The sequence below is a fragment of the Urocitellus parryii genome, chromosome 4 (assembly GCF_045843805.1).
Source record: "Urocitellus parryii isolate mUroPar1 chromosome 4, mUroPar1.hap1, whole genome shotgun sequence".
In the NCBI taxonomy this organism is placed as follows: Eukaryota; Metazoa; Chordata; class Mammalia; order Rodentia; family Sciuridae; genus Urocitellus; species Urocitellus parryii.
Genome location: NC_135534.1, coordinates 146,059,343 through 146,074,975, shown reverse-complemented (window position 1 = coordinate 146,074,975; position 15,633 = coordinate 146,059,343). Strand labels below are relative to the sequence as shown.

At 38.8% G+C, this 15,633-nt stretch overlaps 1 pseudogene; it reads right to left on the bottom strand.

Moving 5' to 3' along the window:
• Window positions 1–331: 331 nt before the first annotated feature.
• LOC113195071 (UPF0711 protein C18orf21 homolog pseudogene) lies at window positions 332–974 on the bottom strand (annotated as a pseudogene).
• Window positions 975–15,633: the final 14,659 nt, after the last annotated feature.

Genomic DNA, 15,633 nt, shown 5'->3' with positions numbered 1-15,633 from the left:
TTAAGCTCTCAATGTTATTTTGAAAGAAAATGGCATAATGAAAACTGTTAAAACTAAAGGAGGAAAAAATACTATCATTCAATGTCCACATATATCCTTAGTATTTACAAGAAACTTTCATGTATTTTTTGATTCTCAATGGCCACCTGTGATGTTTTAGTTATTCACACTAATGAGATGTTTTCCCTATTACACTGAAGAATGCCAAGAAAAGTCTGCCTAATTTCCATGTATTCAAAGAATAAATAAGTTTAAAAAAACTTTTCATATTATTAACTTAGTTTTAAAAATTGTATTGGAAAAATTTCTTATTCTTAAAGTCCAAAAGACTTCATAGAGAGGATAAGAAATTTCTGAAGTCAACCTTTGAATATTGGGGGGATTCATTCTGAGTAAGCAACATTTTTAGTTGAGAAAAGTGTTTCTTTCCTTTTTTCACTCTCTTTGAGGAGCAAAGGGGTGTTGATCCTCCAGATGTAGGTGTTCTGACAATCAATGCTGGGATCTTGCCTTTGGAGCCAGGTATATTAGGGGTGAAGCTTGCAGAACTTGGAGACTGTCTCTCTGGTCACTTGGGGCTGAATTTGCTGGTAGGAGTGGTATGACTGCTCTTCAAAAAGCTTCTGCATTTACCAAGATGTTTAACCGTTCTCTTGCATGTTTTACAAGTAATCAACAATACACTTTTGGAGTCTTTATACTTTTTGACTATTTTTACTTCTTTAAAACTGAGCGTATTATTTCTTGCTTCTCAATTAAGAAGTTTCTGTATTCTGATGTCAATGTGGCCTGTGTTTGAGATGCACTCTAGAGTTATCCAGAACCAACAGCTGGAAACAGTATGGACACAGTTCTTCAAAAGCGCTCTTGTCATCGTGTGACAAACTATAGTCCCAGAGGAGATAGCGGGCCTGGTCCCGGCAGCTCTCGATTAGGCTTCACACCGCAGCCTCCAAAGAGTGCTTCTGCCTCATCTTCACTACCACTCCCTTGCTGCCGAGACCAATCGAAAAAAGAACTGGTTGGCAGACTTTTTTTGTTTTAAAAAGATAGACTTTATTCAGAGAGAGAGAGAGAGAGAGAGGGAGAGAGAGAGAGAGAGAGAGAGAGAGAGAGAGAGAATATTTTTCAATATTTATTTTTTAGTTCTCAGCGGACACAACATCTTTATTTCATTTTTATGTAGTGCTGAGGATCAAACCCAGTGCCCCGAGCATGCCAGGCCAGCATGCTACTGCTTGAGTCACATCCCCAGCCCTGGTTGGCAGACTTTTGATGGCATCTTCTATTTTGTAGCTTGAAATCAATCTGTTTAAATTGTGTACATCATCCTGATTCAATTTGGGCAAATCATATGACTCTAGAAATTTGTCAATGCCTTTGATATTTTCTATTTTATTGGAGTACAAGTTTTCAAATAATTTCTAATTATCTTCTGTATTTCTGTAGTATCTGTTTTGATATTTCTTTTTCATCCCATATGTTAGTAATTTGAGTTTTTTCTTTCCTTCTCTTCATTGCATGGCTAAGGGTTTGTCAATTTTATTTATTTTTTCAAAGAATCAACTTTTTTGTACTATCAATTTTTTAATCGTTTCTTTTGTTTCAATTGTATTGATTTCAGCTCTGACTTTAATTATTTCTTGTCTTCTACTTCTTTTGATCTAGATTTGTTCTTCTTTTTCTAGAGCTTTGAGATGCAATGTTAAGTCATTTATTTGTTGACTTTTTCTTCTTTTAAGGAATGAACTCAATCCAATGAACTGTCCTCTTCCAACTGCCTTCATAGTCCCAGAGATTTTGATACGTTACATCTGTGTTCTCATTCACCTCTAATAATTTTTTTAATTGCCTCCTTGATGTCTTCTGTGACCCATTGTTCATTCCCAGGAGCATATTGTTTAATCTCCAAGTGATGGAGAAATTTTTATTTTTTATTTTGTCATTGATTTCCAATTTCATTCCATTAGGATCTGATAAAATGCACGTTAGTATCTCTACTTTTTTAATTATTTGCTTAAAGTTGCTTTGTGGCATAATATATGGTCTATTTTAGAGAAGAATCCATGTGCTGCTGAGAAGAAAGTGAATTTGCTCATTGAAGGATGAAATATTCTGTATGGGTCAGTTAAGTCTAAGCTATTGATTATATTATTGAGTTCTATACTTTCTTTGTTCAGCTTTTGGTTGGAAGATTTATCCAGTGATGAAAGAGGTATGTTAAATCACCCAGAATTATTGTGTTGTTGTCTATTTGACTCTTCAACTTGAGAAGAGTTTGCTTGATGAACATAGACACTTAATTATTTGGGGCATATATATTTATAATTGTTAAGTCTTGTTGGTGTATGATTTCCTTGAACAGTATGTAGTGTCCTTCTTTATCCCTTTTGATTAACTTTAGCTTGAAGTCTACTTTATTTGATATGAGGATGAAAACCCTTGCTTGATTCCACAGTCTATGTGAGTGGTATGATTTTTCCCAACCCTTCACCTTCAGTCTGTGGATGTCTTCCTACGAGATGAGTCTCTTGGAGGCAGCATATTTTTGGATCTTTTTTGTTTTTGTTTTAGTTTAGTTTTGTTTTGTTTTTGATCCAATCTGCCAATCTATGTCTTTTGATTAGTGAGTTTGGGCCATTAACATTCAAGGTTATTATTGAGACATGATTTGTATTCCCAGTCATTTTTGCTTATTTTTGGTATTTAACATGACTTGGTTTCTCCTCTGATTAGATTTCCTTTTAGTGGAATACTTCCCTCTGCTGAGTTTCACCATTGCTTTTTAGTTCCTCTTCATAGAATATTTTTCTGAGGATGTTCTGTAGTACAGGCTTTCTAGTTGTAAATTCTTTTAACTTTTGTTTATCATGGAAGATTTTTATTTCATCATCAAATCTAAAACTTGGTTTTGCTGGATATAAGATTCTTGGTTGGCATTCATTTTCTTTCAGAGCTTGGTATATGTTGTTCCATGATCTCCTGGCTTTGAAGGTCTGGGTTGAAAAATCTGCTGAGATACGAATTGGTCTCCCCCTATATCTGATTTCTCTTTCTTGTGACTTTTAAGATTCTTTTATTTTGTATGCTACATTTTCATTATAATGTGTCTTGGAGTAGATCTGTTGTAACCTTATACATTTGATGTCCTGTAAGCCTCTTGTATTTGATTTTCCAATTCGTTCTTCATGCTTGGGAAATTTTCTGATATTATCTCATTGAAGAGATTGTGTATTCCTTTGATTTAAAACTCTGTGCCTTCCTCTATCCCAATAACTCTTAGATTTGGTCTTTTGATGCTGTCCATAATTCTTGGATGTTCTGTTCATGGTTTCTTATTATCTTCACTGTGTGATCACCTTTTTTTCCAGTTTGTATACTTTGTCTTCATTATCTGACGTTCTTTCTTCCAAGTGATCTAGTCCGTTGGTTATGCTTTCTATAAAGTTTTTATTTGGTTTATTGTTTCCTTCAATTAAAATATTTCTGACTGGGTTTTTTTTTTCAGAGTCTCTATCTCTTTCTTGAAGTAATCTTTTGCTCCCTGTATTTGCTTTCTTATCACTTTGTTGGAATGATCAATTTTTGCCTGTTTTTGATCCTTTAGGTCATTCTTTAATTCACGAATCATTTAAATTATGAATCTTCTGAACTTCTTCTCTGATATCTCATCAACTTTGCTGTCCATGTGTTCTGTTAATTGTAGTGTCCTGATTTGTTTGGGGCACTTTCCTCCCTTGTTTTTTCATGTTGTTTATGTGTCTTCCTTTCTTGCAGTGTGGTTCTGAGATATTACAGTTTCTACCCTATATTCTTGTAGTACCCGTGCAGATTGCCTGTACCTCACCTTGGTGGTGGGCTTCCAGACCCTGCTGGTGTCCCTCAATGTATGCTACTGGAACTAAAGGTGGTGATGTCAATAGCAGAGGTAACTTGAGATAATAGTGGAGGTGCCCCAAGATGGATGCAATGTCTTACAGAGATGGGGCTGAAAAGGTGGTCCTTACATTGTCTTTGGGATGCCTGCTCTGAGATGCAGCTGCTTCTAAGTCATGTCTGTTGTCAAAAAGGTAGGGGCTACTTACTGCATGGAAGGCTATGGCAATGACTGCAGTGTCCCAAGATGGTTGTGGGTTAGGCTTGGGCTCCCAGATGGGGGAAGTGTGGGGGAGGAGAACTTGGACCTACCCTGGGCCTGGGTCATGAGAAAGTTGATGAGGGCAGATCTGGTCCAGGACTGACCTCCCAAGGTAGTCTGTTGGTCAGAAGGGTTAATCCTGTGCTAGAGGCTGGGCTCTGGCTGATGTCTGCAGGTGGCAGGATGGACCCGGGCCGACTGTGAGCCTGGGTCCCATGCAGGTCGGTGTGGGCAGATCTGGGCCAGTCCTGACCTCACACAGTAGTCTGCTGGCTGGAAGAAGTGGTCCTTTGCCAGAGGCTGGGCTCCACCAGGTGTCTGCCTGTGGCAGGATGGAGCCGGGCCTATTGTCTCAGTTCTATTCTTCAGTAGACTTTTCTCTCCCGGCAGTGATGTGCTTTTCAGAAAATCTAGATTTATGACCTTTATCTCAGTGTTCACTTGTGTTTTGCCATAGTCTGAACAAAAGTTTTAAACTTGTCTCTCATTTGATCAGATACTTAACCAAGTCCTTCCCCAAGGATAGGGTGATAAGATGCTCTGACTGGCTGAGACTGAGCCGCATGCCAAGTATAGTATCAAGACCAACCAAGCCACAAAATTTCAAGAAGTAAAATGTGCTTCCCAGAATAAACTCTTGAATTGTTACAATCAGAAGAGCAACAATAGTTCAATCCCTGGTACACACCCCAACCCCACCACCAATAAAACAGCACTGGATAGAACAAATGAGAGATGTCTACCATTCTTGTCTGATTGATCTACTATTCCCAATGATATGGCTTTAATAGGTCCAATTCTGAAGCCAACCAAAGGGGAAATTCTCCACAAATTCCTTAACAGAATTATAGATTTTACCACCTTACTTCTTCCAAAAGAGGCACTATCTGAAGTTGGTTTCTTTTAAAGGATCGTGCACACTTTTTCCCCATCTTCAATACAACAAACAAACAAACAAAAACCCTATAGTTTTATAAATATAAAAAATATATATCCAAAGCACATGGAAAGCATAATCCACATTACTTTGCTGGTTTAAACCAATAAAACCAGAGTTATAATGACTAAACATCTTTACACAAATATGACTTTCTACAATGGTATGCCTACATGCTGTTGCAGGAAATTGTATCAAATCAAAATCACAGTGAGATACCACCTCACACCTTTAGGATGGCTAACATCAAAAAAAGAAGAACATAAATATTGTTTGAGGATATAGAGAAATGCAACCTTTGCACACTGTTAGTAGAAATGAAAAAGGATGCAGCTACTCTGGAAAACAATATGGAGTCTTCTCAAAGTAGAATTAAAATAGAACTATCATATAATCCCACCTCTGAGTAGTTATCCAAAAGAACTGAAACCAAGATCTTGGAATAGATTAGAGATATTAGAATTTTCAGAAAATACTAAAAATAATATTGAAAAATATTAACATTGCTATGTTCATTGCAGCACTGTTCACAGTAGGCAAGATGTGAAAACAACCTAAATGTCCATCAACAGGTGAATGTGAAAATTAAATATGGTATGTACATATAATAGATTATATTCTGTATTAAAATTTAAAAAAAGGAAATCCTGCAATTCATACCAACATAGATAAACCTGAAGGACATAATGCTAAAATAAATAATCCAGTTACAGAAGGACAAATTCTGCACGATTCCACACGTATAAGGTAAAAATAGTCAAATTAATAGACTTTATTAAAAGTGGGGGGAGATTTCAGTTCACACAACTCAGGATCTGTGTCAGGAGAATCAAAAGTTCAAAGCAAGACTCAGCAACTTAGGAAGACCCTAAGCAACTTGGTAAGACCCTGTCTTAAAATAAAAAAATAAATAAAAAGGTCTGGGGATATGGCTAAGTACCCCTGGGTTCAATCCCTGGTACCACAGAATAAATAAATAAAAAGTAAATTTTAAAAAACCATGGAATGATAGTCACCAGGGACTAGAGAGAAAGAGAAATAGGGGTTACTTAATCAACCGGCATAAAGATTCAACCACACAAACTGAATAATCTATGACTGTCTACCTAAAATTAAAAGTAATCTATTATTCACTTAAAATTTGTTAAGGGTAGATCTCACACTAAGTGTTCTTTTTCAGTTATGTAAAATTTTATTTAATTTAATAAATTAAGAAAATTGTTAGCCAGGCACAGTGGTGCCCCCTGGTAATCCCAGTGGCTCAGAAGGCTGAGGCAGGAGGATCTCAAGTTCAGAGCCAGCCTCAGCAAAATGAGGTCCTAAGCAACTCAGTGAGACCCTATCCCTAAATAAAATACAAAATAGGGCTGGGGATGTTGCTCAGTGGTCAAGTGCCCCTTAATTCAATCCCTTTTACCAAAATGTTACTGTGCACACACTTTATTCCAATCACGTTCTCATGCTAAATTTTTGGTTCCATTTGTGTCTCGTGTGACTTTCTTGGATCCTTGTGTCTCCGGTTCTTAGAGTTACATATTGCTCTCATCAATTGGCATAGCCTTGATGGTTCATTCTGGTAGAGCATGGTATGTTAAGATACAAAGCTGAAGGACTGAACAGCACAACAGCGGTTCCCTGCCTCTCCCTTCAACTTCCCTCCTCTCTTCCTCTCTCTGTCTCTCATCTATCTTTCTTTCCTCTTTGCTTCCTTTTTTCCCTTTCTTCTCTTTTTTTAAGGTAGGCATGTTTCATGAGGATAAGTAGTTTTTGTTAGGGTAGAAGGAAGTTATAAAGACTTTTATCAAAGCAAAACATCTATGTTATGCTGTGTGCAAGAATCCACAGTAGCAAGGGAATAGTGGTATGTGTTAGAAACGCTTGCTTCTGGAATCTGAGAGACCTGTGCTAACTCTGACAAGAACAGTTGAGGCTGCACCACAATCTTTCTACTAAAGATCCTAGACCTGAACTGAAGGAGAGAGGCAAGAGGAGGAGGATAGGCAAGAGACCAAGGGGAATAGAGAAGATACAGTAAGAACACAGGAGAGGCCAGCGGTAAGGGGGTCTTCTCTGATCTTGGAGGTACTTCTCCAAGCCAGGCTGTGTGCAGGATGGGACATTACTGTGATGGGACATGGATTGCTTCATTCTCTATATTCTGGATACATAGATACCAGCTAATACAGATTGAGCATCCCTAATCCAAAATGCAAAATGTTCTGAGTACAGATATGGTGCCACCAGAGGAAAATTCCATACCTGATGTGTTGTGAGGGGTCACAGTCAAAATGCAAATGCACTAAAAATATTGCATAAAATTACCTCCTAGCTCTGTGTATAAAGTGTGCATGAAACATAAATTGATTTTGTGTTTGTATTTTCTTTGTGCTTATTATGTATTATGCAAACAAAGTCTTTAAAAACAAAATCTGAAATATTTCTGGTCCCAAGTGTTTTGGATAAGGGAAACTTAATCTGTAGTAAAACTGCTTATTTGCTACACTGTGTTTGCAGGTCTTTCCAGATGTTGCATGCATGTGTTGGTGCTGGTGATGGTGGTGGTAGTAAATGAGAAGAAATTCCCACATGAAAAACGTGAGAATTGGAAATATGAACTCAGGAGAAAAAAAAACATATTTTTCCCTTGTGTGCTCATAAAAAGGCCACAAGTTAACTTGGAAAATAAAACCCACATATAATGGAAAATATTCCTAGCTCCCAAGTCAACAGATTAGTTTTCTGATCCATCCCCCACCCACAGTGTATCTTAAGAGACCCAGAGAGATGCCAGCTCCCATCTGCTTTCATTATTTTATGATGCAGTACAGAAGGATGTTTGAAATTTCTAAGCATTAGAAATATGAAATATGGTCCAGCCAGAAATTTTTTAAAACCCAGGCAGTGGGATCTTTGCCCACAGCTCTCCAGTCTGCCCCAGGAATGATGCCCATTTGCATTACACTGATTGTGGCTGCTGGGTTTTAATTGGTACTGAACAAACAAAGCAAATGGTACAGATGCCTCCCCTCTGAGAGCTCAGGTTGTATTCAGCAATTGAGAAGTTTTCAACTCAGTCACTGCCAGGTGGAGGGCTGTACTAGCTGCCCTTGCAGTTTTTCTCTTTCACTTACTTGGCCAGGAATCTAGAACAGCTAACTTAGGTAGTTCTCTAACCCTGAATGCGCAATAGAATCACCCATTGACCTTGGGAAACAGACAGGCACTAGAATTATCACCAGATCAAATAAGTCACAATTGGGGGCATAGTACAGTCACTTGCACTTTTAGAAGCTTCCTGGGGATTCTAAAGGACAAATAAGGTTGAGATCCTCTCTAGAAAACTCTTTCTTTCTCTCTCCCCCTTTCTCTTCCTCCTCCTCCTCTCCCTCTACCTTCTTCTTTCTTGCTTCTTCCAAAACTAGACTTTTTGTGACAATGTCTGTTTCCCCAAGAACATTCCCATTCTCCTTCTATATACAAAAAAGAATGTTAAGCCTATAATATTCTGTTTTTGACCACTTTTCCTAGAATTATAGAAAGGTTGTTTTCAAATATTTGCTTTTATAAAGTGATATGCAACACTGTTTGGGTTTACCTGTGGGCCAGCTTGCCATCAGCCCTTACTGGAGAGGGAAGATTAGGAAATGAGTAATGAAGCTGGAGAAATATGGACAGATGATTTTCCATTTCCCCATCATCCTCACAGGTGCCTGTGCCCACATACAGGGCCATGTAGGGTACCAGGCCCTCTGTTTCAGTGATAGCAGGGTGCAATGATACATGCCTGCAATATCAGTGACTGGGAAGCCTAAGGCAGGAGAATCGCAATTCAAGGCCAAACTGGGCACTTACAGAGACCCTGTCTCAAAATGGAAAAGGCTGGGGGTATAGCTCCGTGGTAGAGGAAACTTAGGTTCAATCCCCAGTACCACAAAAAGAAAATAATAATAATAATTATTTGTCAGTGGTTCAGTGGGTTGTGTACTCTTGCATATTGAGGGCTGTCAATGTAGTGACATTGGGCCCACTTTTTCTCCCACAGCCCAAGAACTTTAGCCAAGCTGAACCTACATACTAATCATGTTCTAGCCATGGTCTGAGTTGCAGTAAGCACATAAAGGTAAGTCAGAGCCGGTGGTGTGCTGATAAATGCTTTACATCTATGCCTTTGTGTTGGCAGGAAGTTTGTGAAGACATTATTTAGGGTGATCACCAGTTTCAGTGGTTCAGTGTCACTGACTATGGGATTACAAAGAGATGTGTACAGTGGGCTCTGGTGAGCTGAAATGAGCGGGCTCTGATTCAACAGCAGAGACAGCCTTTGCTCACTTGTGACTTGCTGCCTGGTAACAACACAGCAAATGCCATCATGAACTTGCAGACCAGTGGCTATGGGAGAACAGAAAAGGTAAATTTATTTCCTAAGAGAAGGAATGTGGAGAGTCTTTGGAGATCCGCAGTCATGTTCTGGGTTGAGATAGTGAGAGAACCAAAGAAACTGTATTTTGGTACTTGGACAGCATGCCACAGAGCAAGAGAACATTTGCTGGGCATGAGACCACCGAGGCCACTACCGACAAATATCATTTTCAGTAATCTCCCACAGGTAATTGCCTTCAACTTAAAGACTTCCCTCTTCTTTCTCCCCACTCCAGATCAAGTTCAAGTCTACAGACTTTCTAGAGGAAATTTCCTACAGACCAGATGCTTTGGGCATGTTCTAAGATCCCCTTCTAACACCCACACCAGGACTAACGCAGAAGACCTCTGAGGCAGCCTCATTGCACATCATAACTATGAATGACTATGGTCTCAGGTAAGGGAAAAGATGCATAGTGATTTTTTGTGCTACCTATTTTTATGTATCAGCAGTACTTCTGTGAGATCAACCTGTCCATTTTGGGGGGATGCAGCCGTAGATGAACATTTCAGACACCAATAGTAGTAAGTAGGCTTTTCTCAGACTTTCTTCCATCTGTTATGTGTCGACTCATTCACTCACTCATTCTTTCACCTCACATGAACCCTGCTGCCAGACTCTGAGATATGCCATCACAGAAGAGGAGAATGAGCTCCTTAGAACATCAGATTTTCAAGTCTTCTAGTTCTAATCTCTCAATTGAGAAAACTGTCATAGAGTGATAATGTTGAAATCAAGGAGATTTTCTAGCTACCTTTTAGTAGGTAATTTCTAATTCTCCCATTACCCTGCCTTACCCCATACACATACTCAACCTTCAGAATTGTTCAGTAATTTGCATTTTCCCATTCATCCTAGTGGCCCAAAGCATAATAGAAGAGGAAACACTGTGTAATAGCCTAGATCAGGAGCATTGCTGTTAATTAGATTTGGGTTTCAATTGTGACCTCATTTAGTTGTGCAACCTTGGACAACTTGTTTGCATCATCAGAAATTCTTTCAGTTGTAAGTGGAAGGAAACCCATCCTAAACTGTCTTCAACTAAAATGGAATGACTGTTCCTCAAAAATTGCAAAGCCTGGAGATAGAGTGTTCTTCAGGAACTTGTTGAAGCAGCTTAATTGCTTGAGGTCACTTTATCTTTACAGAAAGATAACATCTTTGATTTTTATTCCCCTTAAGAGACATTTGACATTAGGATTTTGGTGGCTTGGACAGCCAAATATGCAGCAATCATTATATACACCAAAGATAAAGGTCTACATAGGTTTGTTCAACTCATTGTTGCTCTTGATTTTCAAAACGTCCTCTTCACATCTCCCATCCCCAACACTTCAATGCTAATATTTGCTGCTCACACAGGGGAAAGATTTATAGATGTGAGTCACATACAGGAATGGTGCAGCAATACCAGATTTATTATTGCAAAATGAGGATGATGATGGCTCCTCCATAAGATTGCTTTAAGAATTGAATGACAGTTCTCTCCCCACCACTGCCACCTTCCTCTTGCCATGAGCTGAGCAGCCTTCCCCCAAGCCACACTTCAGCCAAGATGTTCTGCCCCGCCTCAGGCCCAGAGCAATGGAGCCAGCCAACCATGAACTGAAACTCTGAAACCTTTTTCTTGTCAGGCATTTTGGTCACAGTGACAAAAGGCTAGCTAACACAGAAATTAATTCTCCTCACTTGTCATCTACTTGTTCTGCTCCTCTGTTTGGCAGACATAGCCAGGTATGGATTGACCTTTGTCAGGGCTTTGTACTTGCTATTCTCTCCTCTTAGAGAGCTCTTCCCTAGAAAATCTGAGTAACTTGCTACCTCTTTTCCTTTAGGTCTTTGCAGTGAACTTTTCCTTGCCACATCATATCAAAACTCGAATGGAGGGAGAAAAAAGACAAATCTATTCTCTGTCTTCCTTGCTTTATTTTTCCTGTAGCACTTATCACTATCATTACATATTGAGCTCATTAAATTTATTTGTTTTTGTGTCTCTCTCTTGTGTAGAGGTATTCATACTTAATAGAAAACTGTGCTCACTGATAAAAAAATTAATTCTCCTGTAAGTGGATTCTCCTGTAAGTCAACCTCAAGATGACTAAGGCCTTGGTTAAAACCTCAAATGCGGCTTTCTGAGAGATTCTGTACTAGCAGGATCCAGGTAAATTGCACTAGAATGTCTGAACCCTATAAACGGTGGAATGACTTTTGGGGACACACCTCAAGGATTATTTCACGATGCTATGAACACAGTTTGTACTGCATCATATTTGTTTGACTAGACCAAGATATTTAAAAAGGGAATTGGAATAATCTTATGAAAAAAGACTGCATCAACAATTTTGTCACCAAAGGAGGATTTGGGAGAGTAAAGGTAGAAATTAGATACTAAATAGATCTCTATAGAATAATGGGTTTCATTTTGCCACATGGTCATTGTCGTATGATTTTGAATTTTGGCATCAGGAATTTGTCTAAATTTGAAAATAAAAAAATAAAGTAAGAATTGTACACTGATAAATAATATCATAGGAGATAAAAAGGAATTGAGTGATAAAAATTAAATGATAATAACATAGTTTGTACTTACATAACCAGATACTGTTCTGAGCCCTTTATATATAACAACTTATTTAATTATCACAACAAAAAATAATATATTGTTATCCCTATTTTACAAATGAAAAAAGTAAGGCTAAGGGAAATGAGAAATTGCACAAGGTCACAGAATTAATGCGTGTTAGTTTTAGGTTTTGAACTTTTCAGAAAGCTCCTGAATCTAGGCTTTTTTAGCCACTCTAGTTCATTCCTCTCAAGTAAGAGGGTATCTGTGAAGAGACCCAAACTAGTGCATATATGTAATAATGACAGGTAGAAGAGCTAAAATTTGAGTGCCTGCTACATAGCAGGTATCATGCCTTGTAATCAATGGATCATTTTCAAAGATAACAATCAATAAATGTTAGTCCTCTTTTCCTTTACTTGAAGAGACTCTGAAATAAGGACTCAGGCCTTGACTTGTTTCCATTTCCTCAGATGGTGATATGAATGTCTTTTTGGTAAACTTTCACTAGTATTTTGCCCTTTTCTCCCTTGAGGGGGGAATATATATATATTCCCCCTGGATAAGCAAGTTATGATCCAACTAGGATGTAATTTGCCTGGAGCTGCTGAGGAAGCAAGGATTACACATTAGTAGTTACAGCTGGCTTAAAAACAAAATTCAGCCATCTTGAAATCACAATGATAGATTATTCTTTATCAGTTAGGATTGGCTAGAACATGCCAAAGTAACAATAAAGAAGCCTTGGGGATGGGGTTGTGGCTCAGCAGTAGAGAGCTTGCCTAACGTGTGAGGCACTGGGTCTGATCCTCAGCACACATAAAAGTAAATAAAATAAAGGTGTTAGAAGAAGAAGAGGAGGAGGAGGAGGGGGAGGAGGAAGAGGAGGAAGAGGAGGACATCGTTGTCAATGACTTAGTGGCTCATGACAACATGGGTGTCTTTCTCCCCTGGTCTGGTTTATTCATTGTGTACAAGATTTAGCTCAACTTTGTATCATGCCACCCAGTAACTGAGCTGACACAGCAGCTTCTGTCTGTAACAATGCTGGTCTCAGAGGAGAAAGAACGAGCATACCTAAAAAAAGCTTCTGCCTGGGTCTGGTACCAGTCACTTCTGCTTGTAGTTAATTAGTCAGAGCAAATCATGCAGTAGTAGGTGGGCTCAAGTGGGTGGAACGATACAGACCTACCATAAATTTAGGGCTCAAGTCGGTGGAAAGATAAAGAACTACCATAAACTTAGGGCAAGAAAACTGGCAGTTAGGAACAATAATAACTACCAAAGCCCCCTGGCCAAATTGACTTCCCTTTCTGCTCTAGCCTATTTCCTGATTCCTATGGAATTTTTTGAAAATCATCCTCAAAGTGAACCTCAAGATGATTTGAGATGATGTCTATGTTGGCTTTCCAGAGAAATTCTTCATTCACTGGTGCATTAATTCAGCAAGTGTTTTTCAAGATCCTATCTTCTAAAATAAATAAATAAATAAAATGGAAAAAAGAAAAAAGGTCCTATCTTCTAAGTACTATGTTGATGCTTACAGAGATACAAAAAGTAGTTTTATAAGGATCTCATAGTCTACTTCAGGGTCTGAAAAATAAAATAAAAAGTAAAAAAAATAATTACAGTCCAAGACCAATAAATTTAATGTGACAAATACAATGGAAAACGTAGAGATACTCTAATTGCTGCAGGATAAAAGAGGTTTTAAGCTTTTGGGTGCACTGTGAATGCAAATAGCAACTATATCTCTTGAACACTCACTAAAGTAAATCTTCTTGGAGTGAACCTATTGTCATGATGAACAATAATGTCATCTTTTAATTGTGAGATGATTTAAAGCTGGCAAAGCATTCCTACAGACATTTTTCCCCATTTGATATGAAGAATCTTGTGAAGATAGATTTTATCATCCTTCAGTAAATGAGGAGACTGAGGTTCAGGGAATTTAAGTGGCATTTCAAGTCTCCACAGATAAAACAGACCCAGCATCTAGATTTTGTTATATTTTTTTCCAATATCCTTTCTATTCTTGCTTATTCTGCATTTGTCAAACTAAGACTGCTCCAGTGTGACTCTTGCTAGAGCCTTGTGGGAAGTTAAATTGCCTCCTTGAAAAATAAATGAACTATGACCATGACCTTCTGAGCTCAATGTTCCCCTCTTAATTCTCTCTACTTTTAGAGGTCTGAACAGTTTTTTTCCTGCGGAACATCTGTGCATGGGAATTGTCACTGCTCATGGTTTGGCTTCTGGAGGGATGGTTGTCACCTGTGCTTTGAGTCATCCTCCTTTTGAAGAGTCAAACCCCACTCAGGATGCTGCACTTAGCCTGTGTGGTTCTGGGCCCCTACAGCACAGTGGTGTGGTCCTTGCAGGGTTTTGTCAGAAAAATAAGCTGCTCAAATGTGCAGCATCACCCAAGCATTAATCAGAGACTGAGACAGTCTCACTGCCAAGAGGAAAAAGTACTTAAGAAAAAAGAAAGTATTCTGTGAATGCTCCACTTGGTCTCACAAATGTATAATAATTCCAAGAACTTTCCTTTTTCTGTTTGTCTCTTTTTTTAAATTACCTTGCAGAGTGGAAATCCCCTTTTGTTCCATATGGTGCCACTGGCCTTGTCCATGGCCTGGCATTCTGATTTGACCTTTGTTGGGTCCCTGTATGTACTGTCCCCTTTCCTAACCTAGTGCCACCACTTACTACTATTTATCATCAAAATTTCAGCTTTTAAGAATTAATTTCAATAACAAAAGTACTTGTTTCTTCAGTTTTCAAGGAAATAAGTGTTGATATTAATGCCACTTTCATATTTCTGGATGCAATGAAAATGCATTGGTTTCCATAGAGTCCTATCTAATCTGGCTAAAATAGTTAAAATTGCTTAAGCAAATCAGATTGAGTCATGGAAGACTGAGAGATGGTCTGTGCTTTGTAAACCTTCTTGGTCTTTTCCAGAAGATGAGATAGAACCCACCCCCAACATGCAACCTCTTAAGTCTTAGTAATAGCCTGAATTATTCTGTCCCCCACTGTGGGTCACAGTCCAGAGTCCTTTCCTGAGCAGGCAGGCTGCTTGGTTAATGCTAATTGCAACATTAGGTAACATCTTCATCTCTGCACTTCCTTTCCCCTACTGATCTTCAAGTTGCAGGGGAAAGAGGAGAAAGGCTGCCTACAAGTTAGTTGTCAATGCTTGGTTTCCTTTGTGGGCTGCACCTCTCCCATGACCCCAAAGTCTCTGTTCTCTCCCTGACTTCCCAGCTCTCTTCCCAGGTTTCCCTGTGTGTTGCATTTACTAAATATATTTGATCTGTGTCATGTGCTCCCCATAAAAAGGAAAATGTTTTCCAATGTATCCCCTCTACTCCTTCCAAGAACTTCCAGCCTCATCATTGTTCCCCCTTAGAAAGAAATGTCCCTGGGGCTGTGATAAAGCTGAGGGGAGGGGAATGAGGTGGGTCCAGGGAGGAGGTGACCCACACAAACTTTTATCCAGGCTGAAATCAGAAAGTAAGGAAATGATGCACCAATCATTCCTACTCCATATAAGCACGCTTGTTCAAGGA